The following is a 10,466-nucleotide window of genomic DNA, read 5'->3' as shown; positions in this document are numbered from 1 at the left end:
TTTGGAGACTATTCTGTCTGCTTCTGTTTTCAAGGTTTTCGACCTACTTCTGGAGAGACGTGACCTGGGATTGAAGAACTTCTACCTTAAGACTGGAGGACCCTAGAGATTAAATGTTATGCTCAAGTGCGTGATTCTTTCTTCCATCCGTGACCATCTGTCCGTTAGAATTTGTAGTTTAGAGTTTGTCTCTTCTTCAAATGGACATAGAGTTCAAATTTCTACTAAAAGAAGGTCCATAGAGACGGTCGAGGTCTGCTTTGGTGAAGAAGTAGGGTCTTTTTTCAAACGCTTACTTGGTGCTTTGCTAACAGCAGTAGTTACATTAATAGTGGATGAAGAGACGCCTTTAGGTAGTGAATTCATAGAGTCTTCCATTGAGGCAAAGTGCGTGAGAAAATTTAGAGTTGAAGGCGTCAGCAAAGTTTGGGCTTTTTTTAACTTGCCCCTATAAGGAAGCAGTAAGGAACAGGACAAAATACTTTTAGCATACACACCTCCTTGTATCAATTTTATGAAGTATCTCATCTGGAGTAACACTACATATATTTGAATAATATGAGGAAAATCAGTGAGACCCCATAGAGAGTGCAGTGTATGAATAAATGCATCAAAAAGAACTACTGTGTACCGCTAAAGTTCGGGTGGAAAATAGGCCGGTGAGGAAAAACGCTGTGTAGTATGATGATGCAATTATTCCATGAGGAAGTAGGAAGTTCAGGGAGTATTTATGGATACTGCTTATGTGACTAACATCTAATACTTTGCAGCATTGAGTAAAATGCATTAAAAATAAAAGTTTCATATAGCAGTTATTGGGGACGAATATGTAAGAGGATAGTTGTCATTTAAACTGCCTAAAACCGTGATGCATATTGTGAAACTATTAAGGAAGAATAAGAGCATTGCTGCCCTCTCTTTTGTCGGTCAGGTGGTCAAAATGGCAGCGCGTCATACCGACGGAGCCACTCGTAGCCATGAAGGGAAAGCCAGCAGCTCGCAGAGAAGGACACTCACTTCTTTGATACCTCCTTTGTTTCACAGGCCTGCGAGTCCATTTTCAGTTGTTCGCAGGCATCGGGTGAGTCGTCAAATCCATTAGCCTCCGTGCCGTCCCGGGAGAGTCATGGAAACGCTGCCATCTTCCTTGGGTGGTAGCCACACCCCCCCAAGGGAACATTATTCTAAATATAATTATATAGATCATCTGGTAATAGCAGTATAATAAAATATCACATGCCATAATGATAAGCAAATACATGGTCCCTAACTGGACTACAAGCATCAGCGGCTAGAAAAGAGAACTTGCTCGTTGCAGAACAGTGACCTGGTAAGAGGGATTTGTCCTGATTAGTTGTTTTCCCATTGTTTACATTGATCTGTTAATTTCCCTTTAGCCTTTTGGAAATACATGGCCTGACCTACTAAACTCTTTTGTGGTTTCAAAGCATTTGACAGGATATTGCAACAGTAAAATAGAACATTTCAATGTACTAAATGTACTTTAAAAGTTGGAAAAATCTTTCCAATAAGCAGATTCTTTGCAACTCATTTCAAATCGTACAGAGGCAGATGTGTGCCTGTGGTAACTGCTTCCACTTTCCAATTTGCAAAGAAATATGTCAGTAGTTTACAACTACAGTTGAGGCTGAAAAGTTTGTAACAGATACTGACAAATTGTAAGCTCTACCTTTTGGATATCTTCCCCATAATATATGATGGCTGCCAGCCGTGGTGGTAGTAGACATTGTTCCACAGGACCACTGTATGTCCCTTTGATATTACGTCCTGCATGGCCACATTTGTTTTAATACAGCCCTATGCCTTTGAGTGACAGGGAATGTAAAAACGTGTCAGCACTAGTGGTGTGCGAAATTCGTTCACTTTACATTAGAATAATTGTGTGAAATTCAGGAAAAACTAAGCAAAATTATGAATAATGCCAAATGCAAAAGGGGTATTAGGTGCTCTATTTTAGCATGAAACACGTCCTCTTGTCTGTTTTGGATGCAGGAACGTATTTCAAATGACAAAAACAGCACAAAAAACACATGTGCTACAAGCAGCCGCTGTTCCTTTTCTGGCCTTATGTGTAGTTCTAGCACACAAAATGCAAAAAAATTCCATGAATGGCAGGTAATTACACGACGTGAAGCAGTGGCATAGTTTCAAGAATTGTGCATATCAAGGGTAACACGAAATTATCGAAATTGAGTGAGATTACACGTTTAATTGAACTTTCACCTAGTCAGCAAGTAGAGAAGGCAAAAGAGGGGCAGAGGTCTGTTGTCCCTTGCAGGCCTCCTTCCCTGCATTTGCAGCTATTTGTAAAGAGCCACAAAATGCATTCCGCCTCATTATCGTTTACAGGGTAGGAGCATTGCAAATGTCTTCAATTTGTCCTTTTGTGATGAAACTCATTAGTATATCTGTCACTTGGCAAAATGAAGCCCAGAAAACACAAACTAGTCAGTCTGCAAAAGCACCGACTGGATTGAGCTCTGGTCTTCATATGTTCGGCCCTAAATTGTTTGTTTAAATTAACCAACTGTTTAATTAAAGTGAGAAAAGAAATACATTTAGCAAATAAAATATATTGGTGACATTTAGCGTACCCCATATGCTAACGTACATGCTAGCTGAATATTATCTAATTCTGAGTTTAGACTGAAAAAACGACTTCTCCTTTGCCCGTAGAAACAGCTTCATTCTGCCCCAGCACCCGCCTAACAAACAAAGAACCCGTTTTCTGTAAAGCTCCCGACGAAATTGATTTGAAGCCCAGCTGCTAGAGCGTCCCATAATCTAGTCAATGCGATGTTGTGAAATATATTTGTTAGAAGGGCAATTTTAGTTCCGAGCCCATATTTATTGTACCCCTCTAATGGAAAGAGCGAAAAAGATATCTGTGGTCAGCCTAAATGACTTCCTTGGCTGCTTCTTACAGACATTTCCTTTCAGGTTCTCCCTATAGAGTTACGTCCGTCTCTGGTTAATGCTGGTACTTTGTAGAGGCAGCTCAGCTGTAACCTCTTTCACAACAGCACGCAGGTCATCCGATCGCTTCTAGACCGGAGTAGTGGAGGCAACCAGTTCATGCCAATGCGAAATAAAGCGCAGTGCACCATGGGACTGCATTCTGTGAGTATCTAGATAGCATTTTTAAAGGTCATTTGGTGCACTATCATGATCAAATGCTGCAAAAGAAGAGCTTAGATGTCCAAGAGTTTTCTCAGAGAAATAGAATTTGTTTCCAACCTGAATTACACACGAAAATTGTGCGCTAAATTGCAGTCAAAATAAGAAGTACTGTAATATTGCGAATTATGAGACATACTGAAGGGTTCACAGAGCTGGTTCACTTGCCTTGGGGAAAAAATGCTTTGTTAGCATGATTATTACCCTCGCCTACTTTTCTCCCATGTCCTTTCTCATGAGATGTTTGTATGCTGCTCTTTGTTTAAATGTCCAGTTGGTGTTTACCAGCTCTGCAAAACACTAAGCCTTTATTTTAGCTGAATGGCAGACGTTTAGGGTCAGATTAACTCGGAATGAGTTTTGAGAGAAATCAATAAACAGCTATTGTTTTATTATTTTATTCTAGCTCTGCATGAATAAGTGTGCAAATGGCAAAGCCTTTCTGTATTATCTCGCTCAGCGCACTGCGTGGGCAAGGTAATGACTTCTACATTCCCAAGGCATGTAGGTAACAATAAATGTAACGGAGCAGATTAACCCCAGCGCCTTTGGAATCCAGGCACTTCTCACCATCCATTGTAGGGTGAAGACACTGAATGAACAGACGTCCCACAATTCAACCGGATCTTTATGTCAATCTCAGCGTTGACATTTGCGCAACAAGCCAGCCTACTGACATTATAGTTGAGCAGAAACTAAAGCAGCTTTTTAAAAATCCCGAATATAATGTTCCATTCATGGTGCAATTTGACAATTTTTTCATTTATATTAATATTTACCTAACTATGTTTTTTGTTGCAAAGCACTACACAGCCACTGGCCTTCTCATGCCCCCATCATTCGATCAGAAACACAGTATAGCCGAATAGAGAATTAAACGGGATGCAGGAACACGGATGTCCCGGTAGTTCCACCCGTACCTTTCTGGGTGAGGGGCTGAATGTCCAGCTATTGCTAAAAAAAACGAAACGCAAAGTTGACCTAACCATGAAAACGAACATTATCAAAGCCAAAAGAGCTTTTCTTAGACTTTGTCAGTGCTTGTTGCTGATGCTGTGCACTTCGTAAAAAGGAGAAAAAAAAACATTGAACAGCATTGGCCAATGCTTGATGATATATAAGCAGGCATGCACTACTACACATGCGCAAGTAAGTGTAAGGATGCTAATGTGGCCACAGCGTAATGACGTATGTGTGAACACATGTCATGCCGCAGTGGTCATTTTGGGTATATTTAATTTACTTTTCCAAGATGGTGAATACCAATCTTGGAGCAGTAAATTGCAAAAAGGTAAAAAACATAATACATTAAAAATAGGTATTGGTAGAGGTGGGGGAGCAAGCAAGGAGTATGTAGGTCGGTTAGGGAGAAAGTATAAGCTACTGACAGGTGGTGAGCAGGAAGGGTCAGGAAGAAACAGAGAAGGGTTATAAAAAAAAAGGCAAGCTGGATGGAGGGGGTGGGGCTGTGGAAGCAAAAAGGACAGCAAGTGGCTACCAGGGATGATGAAGGGAAGTGGCGCACGGGAAAGAGGTTGGAAAGTAAGAAAAAATACACTCCCTTAAAGTGTTGGCATCAAAAGAAAAAGATAGTTCCAGGATGTAAGCTGTGGAAGCTTACAATGTATCCAGTGAAACGGAGTGATAAAGACTCTGTCGTGAATGGATGGGACAAACATAGGAAGAGGAAAGGAAGCCATCAAATAAGAAGCAAGCAAAGGAGATTTGCAGGCAATGTGCTGTCCGAAATCCCTCTGTAAGTATATTGTATTGTAGACAATAGATCTTTGACAACAGACACTTTGAGCTTTCTGTAGGTAAGACCTAAAAATGACAAAGAGCTACTACCCTTAATGTTTATTTTTCAGACTTCAATCTCCTCTAAAGCAGAATTGGCTGCCCACCGCATCTTAGCCTGCCTTAGTTGCACAATAAGAGACAAAGGAGCAAAACCGATTAGCAAAGCATAAATCAGTATTAAAAGCACCCTTTACCATTTCCCTGTTAACTCCATGGGGAAATGATATGGCAGGAATAAATAATCCCAAACTACATCTTCCCATGTTTTAAAAGGATTTAGAAAAGGGGGTGGTGATGAACAGAGTGTCTGAATTAAGCAGACCACTCTTACCCAGTCAAAAGATCAGGGCTTGATCCAACACCGTTATTTATCTCACTGCCCCATCCCAGCTCAGAACCTGGCTATATGCAAATCAGTCTGTCCCTGGCCCAGTGCATCATGGGAACAGGGCAGACTAAACTACCAAGCCAATTCTTCACCAGAAAGGAGACAAGCTACCGGGGACCGGTTTCTGGCATTTCAGCCGTCTTCGGCCCGGCTTGCTTGAATCCTGATGGAGACTCTGTCCCTCACCACCCCTTGTTGTAAATATTTTTTTCCACCCTAAGCGTGGAAGGGTATTCTCAGATGTGAGACCCTTGCTCATTGCACCATCAGGATTCAAGCAAACCGGGCCGAAGACGGCTGTAATGCCAGAAACCGGTCCCCGGGAGCTTGTTTCCTTCCCAGTGTAAGAATTGGCTTTTGTAGTTTGGTTTGCCCTGTTCCCATCATGCACTGGGACAGGAACAGACTAATTTGCATACAGCCAGGTTCTGAAACTGGGATGGTGCAGTGAGCTAAAAAACGGTGTTGGATCTAGCCCTGATCTCTTGACTGGGTGAGAGCTTTCTGCTTAATTCAGAGACTCTGTCCCTCACCACCCCTTGTTGTAAATATTTTTGTCCACCCTAAGCGTCGAAGGGTATTCTCAGATGTGAGACCCTTGCTCATTGCACCATCAGGATTCAAGCAAACCGGGCCGAAGACGGCTGTAATGCCAGAAACCGGTCCCCGGGAGCTTGTTTCCTTCCCAGTGTAAGAATTGGCTTTTGTAGTTTGGTTTGCCCTGTTCCCATCATGCACTGGGACAGGAACAGACTAATTTGCATACAGCCAGGTTCTGAAACTGGGATGGTGCAGTGAGCTAAAAAACGGTGTTGGATCTAGCCCTGATCTCTTGACTGGGTGAGAGCTTTCTGCTTAATTCAGAGACTCTGTCCCTCACCACCCCTTGTTGTACATGTTTTAAAAGGGTCATGTGTTAAACTCCCTCGAATTGGGAATGGTGTGCTGGGCCTCAGATTACCAGATAATTTCCACAGGATTTGCATGATTTTATGGAATTTACCACTTCCATTTACCACCTTCTCTGAGCAATCAGTAAATTAGATCAGGGCACCACAGCACGGCACAATTCAAGGGCTGTTAGGTGTGAGGTTGGTGGGAGCACAGCACACCCTTGGGTTGTTGGGGGAGAAAGCATTCCATTCTCCCCAAGCTGCTAAATGTGGTCTGGAGGTGAGGACTGGAATGTGCCTCTGCTTTCTACTGCTCTGAAGACTCAGTGTTTTCCAAACTGTAGCTGCACATCCAGTAAAACCAGGCTCAGTGTTACCACACCCAATAATCCCAGGTGTAGGAACACATGGGTATTCAGTTCTGACCGTAGCGGTGTCCCCCTCAAGAATACCACACTTCTCAACTAGTAAAGCATGAAATCAAACACCAGCCCAACTTTTCATTTCCACTTAGACCATTTTTACGTCTCCTCCGCCTTGTAATTGTAATTGTTATTTATAGAGCACCTTATCACCTACAGTTCTCTAAGCGCTAACCAGAGCACCTGTCGAAGCAGAGGGGAGATGTCAGCAGTTAAATGCTACCCCATGGTCCAAGAACAGAATCGTCTTCAGCGTCTTTCTATCTCACATAACAGAGCAACTTCTGCTTACATCTCTTAGTTCTCCCTGCAGATGGAAAATGTCTTGTTGTACAACTTCAACATCTTCCTCAAGACCATCATCTTCATCGTCTTCCATCTGAAATCACTTTATAGACTGTGCTTCTAGTTGCAACTTCCTCTCCCTGAGAATTTGTCAATGCTACTTTAACATCTTCACCAGTGCCCCAAGAGTTTTGATTCCTCCACAGGAGGTTAGAAGGCGGACTTGCAGGTACTCCAGCATTAGCAGCCCAGATAGTCATAATCTGGTCTGCGTTAAGTACATATCTTTGGGTAAACTTGTAAACAGCTGTGGAGTCTCCAATGTTCTTGACCATCCCCCAGCCTCCCAAAGGTTGATCCTGTTCAAAGGTATTCTACAGGCGTATGAATTTCCCATCTATGTCCAGTTCTTCAATTGTAATATTTCCAGTAGCAGAGGCAGAATGGGAACGCCTCCAGAACGCCTCTGCACGCCTGATCCTCGACATCCCTCGCCGCAGCCACATCACACCCCACCTGAGAGACCTGCACTGGCTCCCGGTCAACAAGAGGATAACCTTCAAGCTCCTCACCCACGCACACAAGGCACTCCACAATACCGGACCAACGTACCTCAACAGACGACTCAGCTTCTACACCCCCACCCGCCAGCTCCGCTCCACCGACCTCGCCCTCGCTACAGTCCCCCACTTCCGAAGAGCGACCTCAGGCGGCAGATTGTTCTCCCACCTCGCGCAAAGACCTGGAACACCCTCCCCATCCACCTACGGCAGACCCAAGACCTGCTGACCTTCAGAAAACTCCTCAAGACCTGGCTTTTCGAGCAGTAGCAGCATTCCCCACCCCAGCGCCTTGAGACCCTCACGGGTGAGTAGTGCACTTTACAAATGATATGATTGATTGATTGGTATCTGAACGCTACTGTTAGCCTCAGACTCCTTTACATCCACTCTCTTTCTCTTCCCTCTTGTTGTGCAGACACTACGACTCGATGAGGCTTGAGAAACAGTCACATTGGATATTGGACTAGGAAACAACTGCAGCCTCTTCTTCACCCTACAGAAGCTTTCTATAAGCATTAATCTCCATAGCCAGGGCCAGTTTGTCATCCAGAAGTTGCTCGTAGTCATTAAGTTGCTGCTGCATCTGTCTTCGTATGTCAGACATTTCTCGGTCTCTCTCCGCCAGCATCCTGCGACAGATATCACGTTCCTTGGTTAGCGTTTCTTCCAACTCTTGCATGCGATCATGGCATGCTCTTGACTCTTTCTGCAGATTAGAAAGCTGGGCGGAGAGGCCGTCGATACGCATGCAGCGTTCTATCAGCTCTTCTTTGATGCTGCTGGCCGTACTGCTGTTCATCTCAGAAGCCATCACAGCGTTTTCCAGCTTGTCCTGGTTAGTTTGCTCCAGTTCATCCTTATAGAGTTTCACTTGCAAGTTATGTTGCTCTCTAATATCCAGAAGAGCTTCAGACAGTTTAAATTCGTAGTCCGGGCGTCCAGAGTCCACCTCAATAAAACGAGTTTTGTGCCTTTTGCTGGACTCCCTAACTTCCTCCTCATAAACGTTTTTACGAAACTCCAGTTCTTCTATGAGAATTTGACAGCTATTTTCCAGATCCAATTTAAACAAAGTTTCATCTCCCAGCTGTTTCTTGGCAGAGTTCAAGGAGGCTGCAAGCTGTGCACACTCCTCCTGCAGGTCATCCAGTTGTTTTTCCAGTGCTTTCTTTTCACTCCGGGCTGTAGCTAGGGCAGCATCTTTTGAGTTGAGTGATTATTCAAGGGCTTTAAGCTTCGAACGTGCATCTCCGTGGTCCGCTTCTTTCTTTACATAGAAAAGAAAAGCCTCTGTTTCCTCAACTATCGAAAGGATAAGCATTAGACCATTAACCAATCGAAAAGGCTAACAGTATTGTATAATCTTAGTATGTGTTCTGACCTTCTTGAACTCTGAGATCAAGATGCAGAAGCCTGTCAGCTGCTGTTTTGGTTTTGATGGCCAGATCTGGAATCATTTTCGGATTGTAGCCCTCTTCCACAGTGATAGATCTAAATGTTCTTGCCTTTTTAAAAACCCTCAGGTTGACGTCACTCTGTGATAAATCATGTTATTGGTTGAGGGGGTGGAAACCTCACCCAGGAAACAACCACAATCCTTGTCAGGGTCAACCACAAAAGTTGCTAAATTAACATGCGTTTAACCCTCTGGTAGCTTGACACAAAAGCAGTGAGGCTTAACTTGGAGGCAATGTGTGAAGTATGTATGCATCCCTCAAACAGTAATAAAGTGAAAACAAAGCATAAGACAAATCCCAAACCAATTTAGAAAACTAGGGTCAATTTTACAAAATAATATAATAACAGAACCACAAAAATCCAATCAGTAGAATTGAAGGTATGCAGTTTCAAAGTTTTAAGTAGATTTAGCACTTAAAAGAGCCACTCATGGTCATCTGGTCATGCTTGACTGGGAAAAAGTCACAAGTACAGGCTCTACCAGATGGAGCACAGGAGCAATAAAGGGATCAGGTTAGTCCTGTTGCAAAAGTTACCTTCACAAAGTTGTGCGCAAAGAGTTTCATTTGCGGTGGAAGAGGCCAAGAAGAGCAGGTAGACTGTTACGGATGGCCATCGCTGTAGCAAGAAGAGCAGGCCTGGTGTCGTGGACGGTCGTTGCTGTAGCCTGAATATCCATTCTGATGTTGCAGGCAGTCTTTGCTGGAGCTTTACGTTGGCTGTCACTGCGGGCTGTCATTACTGTAGCACGAAAGTCAAATCTCGCATTGTTGTTCCCCACTATCAGACGTGTAGCATGAAAAGTTGGTTCCCCAGACCTTTGTGTTGGTGTGCGTAGCAAGCTGCAGAGTCTTGGTGCGAACAGCCCATTTGGGACTGTGAAGAGCCCAAACGTAAGCATTTCACCTTTTCTTGTAGAGGAGTGCACTCTGATAACAATCAAGGGTCCAAGACCTGGGGAGGCACTTTTAAGGATCAGGGACTCGCTCTACCAGAGGTCAGCAGGGCTCAGGCAGGTCCAGTTGCAGGTCTAGACAGGCACAGTTGTAGGTCAGTTAGGCAGTTGCAGGAAGGCTCCTGGAGCTTGTTGTTTCCCTGTAGCTCCGAACAGGAGGTCAGCCAATTGACCCTTGGAGTCACTTATATTAGCCTGGGATGAAAGGATCAGGACCTATTTTCCTTCTCAAGTAGTAGGCAGTCCTCCGGGGAACAAGGCAGGCCTCGAGCAGCAGAGCAGACCTCTGATAGCAGAAGGGCAGACTTCAAGCCAAGTCTCAAACAGCAGGGTTGTCCTGAAGGGAACAGGATGGTCCTTCTTCTGTAGTGTCAACAGGTCCAGGAGTGTACTGAAGAGATAGAGAAGGAGGTCCAATATTAATACAAGGTGCAATTTATTCAAGTGGGGGTGACTTCCTGGCTACCTCCACAACTGATCTTGGAAACCTCTATCCTTAGCAAG

General features: G+C 44.0%; 1 pseudogene; it reads right to left on the bottom strand.

Moving 5' to 3' along the window:
* Positions 1–6,966: 6,966 nt before the first annotated feature.
* Positions 6,967–9,006, bottom strand: LOC147732715 (lamin-B1 pseudogene; annotated as a pseudogene).
* Between the last annotated feature and the right edge of the window lie 1,460 nt (positions 9,007–10,466).

This window comes from Lissotriton vulgaris, chromosome 2_1 (genome assembly GCF_964263255.1).
Source record: "Lissotriton vulgaris chromosome 2_1, aLisVul1.2, whole genome shotgun sequence".
In the NCBI taxonomy this organism is placed as follows: Eukaryota; Metazoa; Chordata; class Amphibia; order Caudata; family Salamandridae; genus Lissotriton; species Lissotriton vulgaris.
Note: the sequence above shows the minus strand (reverse complement) of the source record. Positions and strands in the feature narration are given on the sequence as shown.